Below are 17,112 nucleotides of genomic sequence, written 5' to 3'. Positions count from 1 at the left end.
ACTGGAGCACCTGACGAAAACCCACGCAGTCACAGGAAGAATAGCCATCCTCCTTACAGCCATCCTCTTTACAGGCATCCTCCTTACAGGCAGCGGCAGAATGGAACTTGAGCCGCAGATGCTGTAGTAGTGTTACACTAACTGCTGTGTTACCATGGCACCCTTACACCCTGTTCTGATAGATGAGGTCAAATTCAGCTGTCCAGCTTTATGATTATTCAGTGTAGCTGGAGCTGATAAATGCAATAGTCTCTTCAGAACAGCAGTCCTGATCTGGACTTGAGCTTACTTCCCTTTTCTTCAGCCCAAGGAACTGAGGTAGCATAGGTGTTGGAATGCACCGGCATTGCCGACTTCCAAAATTATTAGGTCATGTGCAGCTTAACCTCCAATTCACATTCAGAGCCTCTGGAGAATCACAAGGCTTCTGCAGCTTTAGTGATGAGCCTGTAGTTAATCATCAGAGAAATTTCCTCGTGGTCAACAGAAGGTACTCTGGGAACTTGTGAGTTAACCACCCTAAGAGAGTGCCTAATGTCTTTCAGGGTTACACTGTTCTGATGGATCAATATTGAAGGATAAGGATAGGCCCTAGTTATCTGCCTTCTGAGTCCTTTATGTTTTCCAGCCACTGCAGCCACATAGCAAAGCTACTGGAGCAAAAGAAGATGATTGAAGACAACTATTGGTTTCTTTGCACAGTACTGCTGCTGCAAAATGATAAATTTCATGTCATGTACAAATGCTGGAGGAACTCAGCAGGCCAGGCAGCATCTGAGGAAATGAGTAAGCAGTCGACATTTCAGGCATTTTAGAGACCCTTCGTCAGAGCTGGAAAGGAAGGGGAAGCCAGAATAAGAAAATGGAGGGAGGGGAAGGAGTACAAGCTAGAGGTTATCGGTGAAGCTAGGTGGATGGAGGAGGAGGAAATAAAGTAAGAAGCTGGGAGGTGATAAGTGGAAAAGAGAAATGGCTGGAGAAGAAGGAATCTGATAGGAGATAAGGGTGGACCACGTGAGAAAGGGAAAGAGGAGGGGTACCAGAGGGAGGTGATAGGCAGGTGACAAGAAGAGAAGAAGTAAGAGGGGGCCAGAGTGAGGAATTAAAGATGAGGGAAGGGGGAAGGGGAAAATTACCAGAATAGGAGAAATCCATCAAGTTAGAGGCTACCTAGACAGAGTATGAGATGTCAGTCCTCCAACCCGAGAGTGGCCTCATCATGACAATAGAGGAGGCTGTGGACTGACATGTCAGAATGGGAATGGGGATTAGAATTAAAATGGTTGGCCACCTAGAAAAACTGCTTTTTGTAGATGAAGTGAAGGTGCTCAACAAAGAGGTCCCCCAGTCAACATCGAGTCTCACCAATGTAGAGGAGGTTGCATTGGGAGCACCTGATACAGTAGATGACCCCAAAAGATTCACAGGTGAAGTGTTGCCTCACCTTGAAGGACTGTTTGTGGCCCTGAATGGAGGTGAGGGAGGAGGTGAATGGGTACTTCTTCCCTTTGCAAGTATAAGTGTCAGGAGTGAGATTACTGGGGAGGGACGAGTGGACAAAGAAATCACAGAGGGAGAGATCCCTGCAGAAAGCGTGAGGGGGAAATTAAAGATGAGTTTGGTGGTAGGGTCTTGTTGATAGTAGCAGAATTTGCGGAGAATGATGTGCGGGATGCAAAGGTTCACGGATTTGTACTTCTTCTCTCCACACCTCTTATTCTGGCTTCTTCCTCATTTCTTTCCTGTCCTGATAGAGGGTCATGGCCTAAAACATCCACTGTTTGCTGAGTTTCTCCAGCATTTTGTGTGTGTTGTTCTGGATTTCCAGCATCAGTAGACTCATTTGTGTTTAAAATTTCATGTCATACTGTATAAGACAGAGATGATAAACCTATTTCTGATTCTGATGTTGGCATAATTATGCAATAAACAATTATTTGGATAAATAATTTTCGAAGTTCAAGGTAGATTTAGTATCAAAGTAGACAGGTCACCATATACAACCCTGAGATTCATTTTCTTGCAGGCAAACTCAATAAATCCAATAACCATAATAGAATCAATGAAACACCACTCCAGCTGGGTGTACAACCACTGTGCAAAGGTCAGCAAACTGTGCAAATACTAGAAGAAAGAAGAAATAATAATAAATATTGAGAACATGAGATGAAGAGTCCATCAAAGTTCAAAGTACATTTATTAGCAAAGTATGTGTACATTATACAACCTTGAGATTTGTCTCTTAACAGGCAGCCACAAAACAAAGACACCCAAAAGAACCCATTAAAAAAAGACCATCCAACCTCCAATATGCAGAGAAAAAAAACCTGCGATCAAATAGCATTTTGAACTGAAGTTCTCAAGTCTCATAATTCAGCACAGAGTCGAGTAAACTTCATGCAGCAGTGATCTGAACCGGCCAGTCACTCACCTTAGGCCTCGACACTCTGACCTTTTCAATCTGGCCTGCAGCCTAAATCGACGTCCAAACATTGGGTTCAATTGCTTTGATACACTCTCGGGCCTGGAGACTGCTGCTTCAATTCGGCCTGTAACTGACTTTTCCGATTTAGCTTGGCTCTTAAGACTCTTGAAAGTGAATCCATAGGTTGTGGGAATGTTTCAATGATGGTGCAAGTGAAGTTGTCCCCTGTGGTTCAGGGCCTAATAACTCTTCCTGAACCTGGTGGTGTGAATTCTGAAGCTCCTGTGCTTTCTTCCTGATGGCAGCAGCGAGAAGGGAGCATGACTTGGCGATGGGGGTCCCTGACGATGGATGCTGCTTTCCTGCAAAAACACTCCGTGTACTTGTGCTTAATGATGCGAGGGATTTACCTGTGATGGACTGGCTATATTCACTACTTTTTGTAGAATTTTCCATTCAAGGGCATTAGTGTTTCCATATTAGGCTGTGATGCAGCCGGTCATTATACTCTCCACCACACATCTATAGAAATTTTTCAGTTTTAGATGTCATGCTGAACCTTCACAAACTCCTAAGGAAATAGAGGTACTGTCATGCTTTCTGCTTAATTGCACTCATGAGCTGGGCCCAGGACAGGTTCTCTGAAATGATAATACTGAGGAATTTAAAGTTGCTGACCCTCGGTTCCGCTGATGAGGACTGGCTCAGGGACTTGAAGTTTCCTCCTGCTAAGGTCAATAATCAGCTCCTTGGTCCTGCAGATGATGAGTAAGAGGTTGCTATTGTGACACTGCTCAGCCAGGTTTTGAACCTCCAACTTATATGTTGATTCGACCTACAACAGTGGTGTTGTCAGCAAACTTGAATATGGTATTGGAGCTGTGCTTAGCCACACAGTCACAAATGTAAAGCAAGTATAGCATGGGGCTAAGCAGATGGAGATTGTGGAGTAAATGTTGTTGCCAATCTGAACTCACTGAGGTCTGCAAGCGAGGAAACTGAGGATGCAATTGCACAAGCAAGTACTGTGGCCAGGATCCTGAAGCTTATTGATATGTTTTGAGAGGGTGATAGTATTGAATGCCATGCTGTAGTCGATAAAGAGCATCCTGATATATGCCTCTTCATTGTCCAAATATTCCAGCGTCGAGCGAAGAGCCATTGAGATGGCATCTGCTGTGGACCTATTGCTCTAGTCGGCAAATTAGAGTGGATTGAAGTTGCTTCTCAGGCTGGAGTTGATATGTTTCATCACTAACCACTCCATAGATGGGTAAATGCAAGCAGGCTTTTTCCACTGAGGTTAGGTGGGACGACAACCAGAGGTCATGGGTTAAGGGTGAAAGGTGAGAATTTTAAGGAACATGAGGGAAAACTTCCTCACTCAGAGGGTCGTGAGAGTGTGGAATGAACTGCCAGCATAAGTGGTGCATGCGAGCTCAATTTCAATGTTTAAGAGAAGTTTGGATAGGTACGTGGATGGTAGGGCTATGGAGGACTGTGGTCACAGCGCAGGACAGTGGGAGTAGGCACATGGCTTTGACATGGACTGGATGGGCTGAAGGGCCTGTTTCTATGCTGTACTTCTCTATGGCTCAATGACTCCATCACTGGAGCGTAAGCATTCCTAAACAATAGTCGTTGAGGCAGGTTACTACGTTCTTCTTAGGTGTGGGTATTGATGCAGTTGCGTACCTCAGACTGCTGAAGCAATAGGTTAAAGATCTCAGTGAACACTTCAGCCAGTTATTCAGCACAGGTCCTTAGACTTAACAAACAGAGGCAGCTAAATAAGTTTCCATTTATTTACCTGTCTGTGTTCCTGCATTTATTTTTGCCTGAAAGGGTTTGTATCAGCATAAACCAGACATCACAAGTCCCTTAGCAGATTCCTGATACATCTTCAATTGTTTACCTCGTTACTTTCTGTTCAGACATCATCGTATTTGGCCTAGTCAGGATCAGGAGCTCAATGTAAGTCACAGGTTACTAATCCCTTACACATATTATTTAATGTTCCGCTTTTGCACCACCTTGTGATTATTTTCACTGCATTTTGATGCTTGAGTTACATCAAATCTTTAGTTTCGGGCATGGAGTGCCAAAGTAATGATCCAAAGCAGTTAAGTTATTGTAGTAAAAAGCAGATACTCCAGACTGTATTCCAACTGTTAATCCCCATTTTCCTATCTAGTATTTGCAACTACAGTTTTAATTTGTGACCTGCTTGATTGTGCAGGGAATATTTCTATACAGCATAGTCTGGTCAATTATGGTTCATATCAGCACTTTAAATTTTTTTGAACAAAGCACAACACAGGTTTAGCTTTTCATGTTCTCCGACAAAACTTTTCATCTTTTGTTTCATCTCATGTTGCTGACAGTTTATAGAAGATCTTTGCTATATTATTATCACCATTCTTTGACATTTTCAGAGTTCGCAAGAGGTTTAGCTTACGTCAATCAGTTCCTCATGGAGTGGCAGTTTAAAGTGGCACTGATCGATGGCATCAGTAGAATATATTCATCTCTGTGACATACTGCAATTTGAAGCATGGGCTTCGATATATAAAAGGATTGTGCTGTGTTGTAATTAGAAGTAGGCTATCAGAATGGAGTGAATATCAATGCTATATGTATACATTATCCTTGGTTTGAATTTACTGTGGTATCTATCAGCTATTTGTAGACAAGTTTTCATATTTTAACATGCTGGACCATAATAACATTCTTGAGTAAAGTAGGTACTTGTTGTATCGATTGAAATGATAACTCAATGGTGACTGAATGATGATAACTCAAAGATGAGATGATTAAGATTATGGGATATTTAATAAGTTACTTCAATATAAATGAAGAGCTGGCTTGTGAAAATGAATCCAATACTTTATCAAAGTTCAAAGTATATATTCTACATACAACCTTGAGATTCATCTCCGTACAGGCAGCTACAAAACAAAGGAACCCAATAGAACCCGTTGAAAAAAAGACTCAAACACCCAAAGTGCCCGAAAAAAATCATGCAAACAGAGAAAAGTAAGCAAATAACATTCAAAAATGAAGTTCACAAAAGTGACTCCACAGCCATGAAGCCAGTTTATTACTGCAGAGCTAGTTAATCGTAGGTCACGGCCTCAGTTCAGCACAGAGACGAGTAAACCCCATGAGCAGCAAGCTGATGTTATCGGGGCCCGTCACTCACCTCGGGCCCCGATAACCTGAACTTTTCATTTTGGCCCGGTGCTTAAATAGGCTAGATAGTGGGTCGTTCCTCGCTCTTGGACCCTCGCCCTGTCACTTTGATACCCTCTTGGGGCAAAGGTTTGATACCGAAACCTTTTTAATCTGGCCCAGCACTTCAGTCATTCAAACATTGGCATGTTCCTTACTTTCTGGTATCAGTGATCCAAAAAATAAATTAATGCAGATGCTGGATATCTGAATTAAAATTAGAGGATGCTGGAAATGGCATGTCAAGCAACATCTGTGGAGAGCGACACAGAGTTAATATTTCAGACCTTTCATCAGAAGTGGGAAGGTTACGAGTACTTAGAAGTGAAACAAGATTTGAGATGCATTGTTAGGGTGAATGAGAGACTTAAAGGGAGGTCACAGAGGAAATAGTTTTCTAGATTGCTGAGGTGGAAGGGAGAAGGAAGATGTATGATTAATGGTGTCAAAAGTTATGTAGAACGATCCATTGTAAGTGATGACTGATAAGGTGGAAGATGAAGACAAAAGGATTCTGGGTTGGAGGATAGACAGGTGTTGGAAATGAAAAAGATAGAGCTGATGGCTCAGTCAAGTGTCATAGAAGGGTAACCATAGTTACGGGAAGAAGAAAAAAATTGGAATTACTAGTCTTGACAGGTGGAGATCACAGAACAGATTGAGAATGGAAGAATGTAAAAAAAAATGGCCATTTGTTCCGAGTGCCTGCTCCACCATTCAGAGATTATAGCTGAGCAGACTCTCCAATACTAACCCTATCATTTGATTCTTAAAAAAGATACTGATCATCCTCTTGAATAGGAAGTTCCAGAATTCCATCCTCTGGGTGAATTGACAGGCCCTGGGAGTCTTGAAGAACAGAGGGACTTAGGGATACAAGTAAGCGGTTCCTTATAAGTGGTGGTATAGGAAAGTAGAAGGGTAAGAAGGCATGTGGCATATTTGCCTTTATTGGACAGGGTAATGAGTACAAGAGTTGGGATGTCCTATAGCTATAATTGTGTGCATTTCTGTTCGCCATACTAGAAAACAAAAGTGATTCGGCTAGAAAAGACAGGGAAAAGGTTCACAAGGATGTTTCTGGTACCAGAAGGCTTGAATTATGAGACAGAAACACAGTGACTATTTTTCCTGGAGTGAAGCAATCTGAGGGCTAACCTTATAGAGAGGCTTAGAAAGGATGATACATTAGGAGGATCTAAAACTAGAGGATATAGGGTCAAAGTGAGAGGGGAACAATTTAAAGTGGGCCTGAGAGGCAAATTTTTCTCAGAGAGAGTGGTGGGTATATGGAATGAGCTGCTGGAGGAAGTTGGAGAGGTGGGTATAATTACAACATTTCAAATACAGTTTTGACAAGTACAAGATAGGAAGCATTTAGAGGGATTTGGGTGAAGTGAAGATGAATGGGACTAGCTCAGCAAGGTACTTTGTACAGCTTGATGAATTGGATTGAAGGGCTCTTTTTCCTGCAGTATAAATCTAGGGCTTTGTGACTATCTTCTGAAGCTGCCTTTAATGGCTGATCCCTTGCGTTGAGGCTATGATGCTTAGGTCAAGACTACCCAGTCAAGGAATAACAACTCTGCGTCTACCCGAGCAAGTCCTGTAAAAGTCTTGTACATTTCAGTGAGATCGAATTCATTTAAACTCAAGGTGGAAATAGGTAGTTCAGTCCGAGAGAGGAAAGTTGCCCCACACAGGTATGCTGTACCAGAAAGACGAAGGGGGAATTGCTCCAACATATCTAGAAGTACGCTTCAAGGTGCACCACTCAGGTCACCAGAGTTGTTGTGTGTTTGCTAGTAGATGAGAAGTGGAAGCAGTGTAAGTAAAACCCCCACTTCACCAACTTGTTTCACCATCCCCCTTCTCGTGATCGTACTTAACAAGTTTGTTGGTAAACAGCTCAGTGCAAATTGGAGTTATCCTGAAAGGTCCCTGGGATACAGCAGATGCATCAGACTTAAAATAGATTGAATGGGGTTCTGTTGCCCAGTACAGACCCTGTTGATCCATGGAATTTTCAAAAGTTTCAAAGGTACGTTTAATGTCAGAGAAATGTATACAACATACCTCCTAAAATGCTTTTCTTCGCAACCCTCCATGAAAACAGAGGAGTGCCCCAAAGAATGAATGATAGTTAAATGCTAGAATCCCAAAGTCCCCCCCGGCTCCCCTCTTCCCACATGTAAGTGGCAGCAAGTAATGATCCCCCTCCCCTCACCAGCAAATAAAAGCACACTGGCACCCGTCACCGAGCGCTCAAGTATGCAGCAAAAGCAACAGCAAAGACACAGACTTGCTGTACCCCAAAGACTTTACCTGGTATTCGACATACCACAAGTTCTCTCTTTCTCTAATAAGGGAGAAAGAGGTGACTCCGTTTCACAGCGAGAAGGGAGACATAACAAACAACTCGCTGGTTTACGATGTTAGAAGTCCTTTGCGTTGCTTTTTCTGCGCTCTGTGCCCAAAGATCTCAGGTCTCTGGGCACATAGCCAAAGATCTCCCAGCTCCTATGACGCACCGGTTCAGGACACTGACTTTCGATCTGCCTGTCTCCAGAGCCCTGAGATTCTAGGCCTCCAAAGGTGAGCTGAACTCTTAGGCCATGCCCTTGGCACGTCGGAATACAGCCTGTTATGACAACCTGAGAACGAGCCCCATTCCCGCAAAGAACCGAGGTCAGTGTGTAACTCCAGGCCAGGGCCTTCAGAAGAACCCTGAAAGGGAAAAATAGAGATATTAAAGATGGAAATGGAGCTGTTTCCGAAGATGCAAGCAAAGGAGTCGCCATTTAGCGCCATCTTGACTAAGCTCCACCTTTCAAAACCTCAACCATTTTTTCCTGCTTATTTGTGAAATATATATTACCAAAGTGAAAACTGAGTTATTTATCTTGGTGAGCTGACCAAAATGTGACTGTCCAATTTGTTTCATGTTCTGAAGTAGTCCTGTGACCTCAGAACGATTCAGCTCCTCGCAGAACTCCTCAGGCAAGAAAGCCCTTTGGTGCATAGAAATCATGAACCATTTTTGATAAGGCTTGCAAGTTTTTATCAGTAAAAGAAGATCATATTTCACATAAAACTATGTAGTGGCTTTAACTGAAAGCTTTAACATTAGGTAGCAAAACACTGCTACACCTTCCAGCTACATATAATACAATACACGATTTGTGCTATAACATCAGTCATTCAAATTCAGTGTGTTAGGGCAGGGGTCCCCAACCTTTTTTGCACCGCGGACTGGTTTAATATTGACAATATTCTTGCAGACCGGCTGAGTGAGGGGGTGGGCGGTGTTCAAGTAGGGTTAAACTCACCTCAACATGTCTTTTACAGTTAGGGTTGCCAACTTTCTCACTCCCAAATAAGGGACTAAAGTAGCAGTCAAATCCCAAGACACTTTACCCCAGGAAAGATTACCATGACCATGAAGCCTTGTGCAGGCACCTGTGTGCGCATGCGCATACGTGCCGATTTTTTTTTCCCCACAAATCGGTTTTGCCTTCATCTTCCCGACTATACTGTACATACATTATTTCTACTTTATATAGGCTGTGTATTTATCATATTATTCCTGCTTTTACTATATGTTAGTGTTATTTATTTTCGGTTTTATGTGTTATTTGGTATGATTTATTGGGTCTGGGAACGCTCAAACATTTTTCCCATATAAATTAATGGTAATTGCTTCTTCACTTCACGCCATTTTGGCATGAAAGGTCTCATAGGAATGCTCTACCTTAGCAGGGGAAATACGGGACAAAGCAAATTTAGCCCAATATATGGGATGTCCTGCCAAATATGGGACAGTTGGCAACCCTATGTTCAAGTTCAACAGTGCGTGACAGGGAATGAGGAAAGGTGCAGCTGACTCATATCCTTTCCTCACAGCCCAGTACCAGTACGCGGCTCAGTGATTGGGGACCGCTGCGTTAGGGTTTGAATGATGAGGAGTAAATCCACCAAAATTACAGGTTTATACACTTTTCAATCATGTATTGTAGTGATTGTAAGTTTCTCCTAAAAAAATTGTGTTTATTGATCTGAGCTGCTTTCAGGCAAAATTTTTACTGAGGATTATCGGCTTCTAATTCTGTAATTATGTTGTAATGCCCAAAAATATTTTTAGCTCAGGTTGGGCAGCTAATATTAAAATCAGAATAAACCATCATAATCTATAAAATAGAGGCTAATTGTCTCTTGTTTTATAGAGTATAAAATGGATATTACACCCCGATCCCTTTCTTGCCAGACAGGCTAGGTTAAAAGTGTGGAGTACATGATTTTACACCTCATCTGTGGAAAAAGTCTGACTTGGAATCATTGTCCATGGATGCTGTTTATTCTAAATTTTATGGAAATAAGCATCTAATAAATAATAATTAAATCAAATTGACATTCAAACCATTGTAGTATTTCCCACATAGACAGTATTTTTTCAGCTGCTGTAGTAATGTTCAGGAAGTGGTGGGCCTTACATGCCCAAGTTTCTAATGTGTATCTTCAGTAGGTACTTCCATAACAAAGCCAGCCCAAGTTTAATTGGTACATAAACATGGAAATTACAATTCACTTATTTACATAGAAGTTGAACAATGGTTTAGTAATGTTAACCTTATAACTGTAATCTATGTTTGACAACTACTACTACTGAACCAGCTGAAAGATGGTAACAGAATTGTATGAGCAAGCCTCCAGATGGACATGGAGCAAGAGGTGTAACCTATAGACCAATGCTGCTGGGACATGAGCCAAGGCCTGATCAACTTTGGCTGGGCCGCCTGGGCAAGGGTGTCTGATGTTGCAGGACCCAAAACATCCAATGACCTCAGGTAGCATCACTGATGATGTGTCCCAGTGTATCCTAAGATGTATCTTAGCAACATTATGCTTAACGTGGAACTATAAATGTGAACTCAATCAACAATTAGCTATTTATTGCTCTCCAACTCAGTAGACCAGTAGTAAAGTAAAACATATTTTAACAAATGTTTCCAACTCCAAGTGTTGAGTTCCAAAACACCGTCCTAAATTGTGCTCTCCTGGCTTTCTAAGACACTGGACACAGAAGATATCATACATGTCACAAGATTTAGACGACATTCAGTATTCCCTGATAACTTAAATAACAAGTATCATTTGTACCACAGAAGTGCCCAGCAAGGACCACCTCCAATATGACAAAAGCATAACCACCTACCCTTGACAATCAATAGTATAGCTATTCTCAGCATGTGCCGAGATCAGAACTGCGGCAACAATTCACAAGAAGCTTGACCCCATCCAGAATAAAACATCATGCTTGATTGGCACTCAAAGACCCTATATATTCATTCACTTCACTGCCAGTGCACAGTAGCTGAGTTGAGTGCTATCTACAAAATGTAACTCACACTACCTCATCAGTACCTCTTAAAGGGGAGATCTCCATTACCAGAAGCATCATCGTCGCCATCATCATGTGTTGTGTCAAAAGAAGTAAGCCAATATGGTCTCATGACCATGGCAAATTTTTCTACAGAAGTGGTTTGCAATTGCCTTCTCTAGGCAGTGTCTAGAAGGATAGGAGCAACAATTACATGGGGACATCATGTTCCCTCCAAGTCATGCATCAACATGATTTGAAAATCCATTGCTGATCCTTTAGCATCACTGGGACTGAATACCACTACTCCCTATTCAACAGCATTGAAGGAAGATCTTCACCAAATGGACTACAGCCTGTCACCAATGCCTAGACACCACCTTCCCAAGAACATTTAAAGATGGACAATAAATACTAGCTTTACTAATGATATCCATACCCTGTGAATTGGATTTAAATGAAACCTGCATGATGAACTGCTAGCCTTACATTTCCAATATCTCTTCTTTTCCAGCAAGGTAGATGATTTAATTCTGATCTGCAAAACCTCTGTTTGTTCTAGGGTAATGTGTTGACTTTCTGCCTTCATCTTGGAACCAATTATTTTCAAACTTGCCATGTTGATAATGACTTAAAGTATCCAGAAAATTTACAACGTTTCTTCAGCTCATATTGCTTTGTAACCTGTGCAAACACTAATTAATACCTCCCCATGAAGGAAAGATCGAGTTGCACACGTGCTGGGAATTCTCTCAATACCTTGCAATTTTACTAATCAAGAGCAGTCTTCAATGTTAACCTGTTTACAGTATTAGCAACTAAAGGAGTCCTGACCAATACTTTATGATGCTACTGGTAGCTTTTCCTCTTCACTAGAGAATGTGGTGAACAAATTAAGTTACTCCTTCTTCCAAAATTGCTTGCATATGTTGTGAAATTCTATAAGTGATTGGTCCATGAGAGGAAGTATTCTTTCTTTAGATTGAGTTGTTCTTTGGACACTTTGACATCCATGTTTAAGACTGCAATTTTGACAGTGCCAAACTCTAAATTCGTTGTTGACTTACTTGCATGACAGAACAGGAACAGATGTTGAGGTGAGTACATTTTAACTGATAGAGCATTTAATCCATGACGTAACAAAATGGAAATTACCAATACAGGGATCAGTAAAGCTTGTTGCAGAAGCTGCGAGTATTCATTTTCACCTGGTTGTCTGGTGTTTCTGTCAGTAGCATTCATATTCGCTGACTATGAGGAATCTAACTTTTATTCCAGCATTTAGTTACTGAGATTTCAGCAGGTTGAAAATGAACCACAGAGTACAAACTGAGATTTCAGCAAGTTGTAAAGGAACCAGAAAGTACAAGGTATGGAGAATTACAAGGCAGGAATTCAAAATGTCAGGTTGTTTATTGTAACCACATTGGGGATGAGGTGATTGCAATTTTCTTCATGGGTAGCATTATAACTGATTTTTTAGGATCATATAACACAGTTGGTGAGGTCCAGTTAGTCTCAGGATATTGTATAATTGAAGTAATCATTTAGTACCTTGCTCCCTTCTTGAGGCTGCAGTAATAAATTCCCACCTTTGTCCGTGAGTTGTCAGATCCTATCCCTAGCTTTCCCTGGGATTTTCCATAATCCCACTCGCCAAACACATTTTATGCCCTCTTTATCCCTCCTGATTACTGTTGAGTTACTTTCAGCGTTGCTTGTGTTACATACCTCAAGGAGATCTGTGATTTTTTTTTGTGAGAATGGTGTAATGGTCTTTTGGAGGTCACCTGATGTAATTTTCCCGCCAATGTGAGGTCACGTGATGACATGTGCACCACGGGTATATAAGGGAAGATCTCCGATGACGCAGTTAGTTTTTAGTTTTTTTAGTTTTTAGTTTTCCAGTTAGAACGTGCATCTGTGTCTCCGTTTCTGTTGTGCATTTGTTTTTAGGACGCAGTTTCATTTTTAAAACGCTTGTTACGTTCTGTTGCAAGATACAATAGTGCTGGACTGGCAATTTTTGAGAGGAGTCGGTTTCGTTTGGCAGTTTGACAAAGGATCGACCTTACTGAGTCTTTGTTGAAAGAGTAGTGACCTGCATCGAGGATAACTCTTGCCAAAAGAGAAAGAGTTCATGCAAGGTTTGCTCTCTAGAATTTAAGGTCAGTTGTTTTAAACTGTTTATTTCCTGCATCGTGAATCCTTTGGACAGAACCAGCAGGAAAGTCATGTCTATGAAGAAATCCTTCTCCAGAGAAGTCTCTCCCAACTGAACATATAATCTGTTGGACTTTCGAATTTACCGTTTTAAGAACTATATCTGACTTTACCGCTTTAAGGACTGTTTTCGCATTTAACACTTTAAGGACCAGTGCCGAGTGACGATCTGTTGAACGGCTGCATAGCGGTTAACTTCTGGTTAAGGTTTTCGTTTGTTTTTTTTATTGTTTATCCGTGTTTAATAAATGTTTTAGTTGTTTTTATATAACCTGTCTCGATTGATATTCATTGTTGCCGGTTGCGTAACACTTGTCATCCTAAACCCTGTGATCCTTGCCCTTCTTCTTTACGGGAATGTACAGGTCCTGTACACTGATCACTTTAAACCACTCCCGCATGAAGCATGTGGACTTACTGAATACTGGTTGCTCCCAGCCTACTCTCTTATCCATGTTAGAATGTTTCCTGTAATACCACGGACTTGTAGCTTGTTAAGCAGCCTCATGTGTGGCACTTTTACAAAGCCTTTCCGAAAATCCAAGAACACAACATCAACTGACTCTCCTTTGTCTACCCTGCTTGTTATTTCTTCAAAGAATTCCAACAGATTTTCCGGCAAGATTTTCCCTTGAGGAAACCATGCTGACTACGGTCTATTTTATCATGTGCCTCCAGGTACCCTGAGACCTGATCCTTAATAATCAACTCCAACATCTTCCCAATCACTGAGATCAGACTAACTGGCCTATAGTTTCCTTCCTTCTACCTCTCTTCCTTCTTAAAGAATGGAGTGATATTTGCAATTTCCCAGTCTTCTGGAACCATTCCAGATTCTTGAAAGATCACTACTAATGCCTCCACAATCTTTTCAGCTACCTCTGTCAGAAGTCTGGGATGAACACCATTTAGCCCAGGTGACTTATCTACCTTCATACCTTTCAGTTTCCCAAGAAACTTCTCTCTAGTTATGGTAACTTCACACATTTCATGCCCCCGACACCTGGAACCTCCACCATATTGCTTGTGTCTTCCACAATGAAAACTGATGCAAAATACTTATTCAGTTTGTCCGCCATTTTGTTGTCTCCATTACTACCTTTCCAGTTTCGTTTACCGACAATCCAGTGTCCACGATCATTTCTCTTTTATATCTTAGGTATTTGAAGAAACTTTTGGTACCCTCTTTAATATTTTTAGCTAGCTTACTTTCATCTTTACCTTGCTAATGACTTTTTTAGTTGCCTTCTATTCTTGAACTTCTCTTTTTAAAAGCTTTCCAATCCTCTAACTTCCCACTAATTTTTGCTCTATCTTTGACATTTATGTTGGCTTTGACTTCCCTTTTTAGACATGGTTGTGTCATCTTTCCTTTAGAGTACTTCTTCCGCTTTGGGATGTGCATCCTGTGCATTCTGAATTGCTTCCAGGATTTCCAGTAATTGCTGCTTAGCCATCATCCCTCTGTATCTGAAAATATCAAAACCTTAGGACGTAGTCCTGCCCTTCTCTCAACCAGGTGTCTGTAATGGCCACATTATAGTTCTATGCTCGAATCCAGGCTTTATGTCTATCTGCTTTACCCATGATACTCTTGCCATTGTCCCACTGAATTTTCTGACATGGCCCAGCCCGTTCCTCAGTTCAGACTTACTTGATCTATCTTCTACTGTTCCCTAATCTCTCTGTTGACCTGCTGCTGTGGTTTCCAACCCCAATATTCTGATTTTAAACTCTCCCCTGTGGCATTTGCAAACCTCAATGCAACCTTTTTGGTATCCCTCCATTTTAGGCACAACCACTCCTTCTTGCATTGGCCCTACCCGCCCTAGAATACAGCCCAGTGATCAATAGACCTGAAGCTGTACCCCCTGCCCCAGCTCTTAACCACACATCCAACTCCACTTTCTTCTTATCTCTTGCCTTTCTAGCACATGGCATGGTGAGTAATCCTGAGATTGTAATCCTCTTTTTAAAAATGTTCTACCTAGCTCTTTAAATTTTCTTTGCTGCCTATGTCATTGGTGCCAATATATTAGCCATGATCTCTGACTGCTCACTCTCCCCTTTCAAAATGTTCTGTGTTTTGCTCTGAGATATCCTTAACCCTTGTACCAAGAGTACTATGTGGACATAGCCAAAGAAACACTTGTGAAAGTAGAAGTCATGAACATTATAACTTCATCCAAGTCGTTTTATATGCAATCATTAGTGTTTGAACAACGTCTGACAATATTTAACAATTATGGTAGCACTGAAAGGATGTGTGTTGTGAATAAAACTGAGTCACACTGGAAATACAGAAGTCTTTATTCACACAACAAACCTCCATGAGAGAGAGTCCAGGAGGATTCAAGAGAATCTTATTCTCCTGACAAAATGATGTTTTAAAATTTATTTAGAGATGCAGCACAGTAACAGGCCCAATGAGCCCTTACCGCCCTATTACACCCATGTGACCAATTAGTCTTCTAACCCACATGTCTTTGGAATGTGGGAGGAAACAAGAGCACTCCAAAGAAACCCATGGGGTCATGGGGAGAACGTCCAAACTCCTTCCAGACAGTGTTGGGAATAGGACCTGGCTCACTGGCACTAAAGTGATGTGCCGTTGTGCTGCTGTGCTGCTGTACTGCCCTAAACAGTGATTCTGCCCTTCTTTAACACAAAGGTGATAACAAACCATCATCTATAATTTCAATCGTTGTGATTACTGACTTACATTTAACGTTTCGACTATAGTCAGGGTGGGGGGGCGTGAAGTGATTGTTTTCACTAGACACAAAGCATCAGTTGGAAGTTAAATTGTGAACAAGTTTTCATTCTTAGTTTGTTTATTACTTTAGGAAATCCATAATTGTGCTGTCTATTGTGTCATAACTCCAGAATATTCCCATAATATACATAAATATACGGTATGCTCTGGAGAATGTTATGACAGATTACACTTGGCATTAACGTTCTTCCTCTCCATGCCTTGTGGCGCATTAAGCGGCAATCAATGCGTTTCTTTAGCACTTGTGTGTTTTTTGCAAGGCTGAGTTGCTAGCTTTGACGCTCAACCCAGCACAGATGGAAAGCGTGCAAGGAGCAGGCTGGATTCGAACCTGGAACCACTCACCTCATTGTGGATGCTGCTACACCAGCAGCCGGCTATTTGTCATTTAAGTAACCATTTTATATAATAAATATTACAAGTTTTGCAGTGACCTTAGTCTGAGAGTAAGCCCTACTTTTGTGTAATTAAAGAGCCTTGCCCTGTGGGGTCACAGCCAAGATATCAGAATGGAGAAGCTTTTCTCATTTTCTGAAAAGAGGTTCCTTTTTTCTTTAATATTCACAATGATTGTTCCCACATTCTTGCAATTGAACTTTACTCTTTTCTGAAGTCCACTGTAGCTTATTTGACCTCTTCCTTGCTTTGCCTACTGATTGTCAAACAACCTTATCAATATTTTCCTCCTGATCATTTCCCCAATTCACTCAGTCTTCTCTCTGAACCCAAATCCCTTTTCCCCACACATTTCCTCTCTTCACCTTTGAATACAGCTTACTCATCTTTTTCCACTGTTTCTGTCTCCTTACATGCCTTCTCCTACAACCAATCCCTCCCATAATGATCTTCCCGGTCCAATACCCTAATATTCCTCTGATAATATCCTTCCTAATTTACCTCTCCCCCGTGCCCTCTCTCTGTGATTCTTCTCTTCTCTTACTAGAGTTTAGTTGAGAGTTCAGAGCAAAGTGTACTTTGCAGTTGGGCACAAACCATAGCCTAAAATACCAAATCTTCTATGCACAATTCTTTGAGTATCTTTAGAATATTGGATCTTTGTAGTTCCACACAATGGCTTTT

The 17,112-nt window shown here is 41.4% G+C and overlaps 1 protein-coding gene across 5 annotated transcripts in view; it reads left to right on the top strand.

Annotated features, from left to right (window-relative positions):
* zfpm2a (zinc finger protein, FOG family member 2a) overlaps positions 1 to 17,112 on the top strand; it is a 1,013,454-nt gene that overhangs the window by 632,625 nt on the left and 363,717 nt on the right. The window lies entirely within an intron of this gene.

The sequence above is a fragment of the Mobula birostris genome, chromosome 1 (assembly GCF_030028105.1).
Source record: "Mobula birostris isolate sMobBir1 chromosome 1, sMobBir1.hap1, whole genome shotgun sequence".
In the NCBI taxonomy this organism is placed as follows: domain Eukaryota; kingdom Metazoa; phylum Chordata; class Chondrichthyes; order Myliobatiformes; family Myliobatidae; genus Mobula; species Mobula birostris.
Note: the sequence above shows the minus strand (reverse complement) of the source record. Positions and strands in the feature narration are given on the sequence as shown.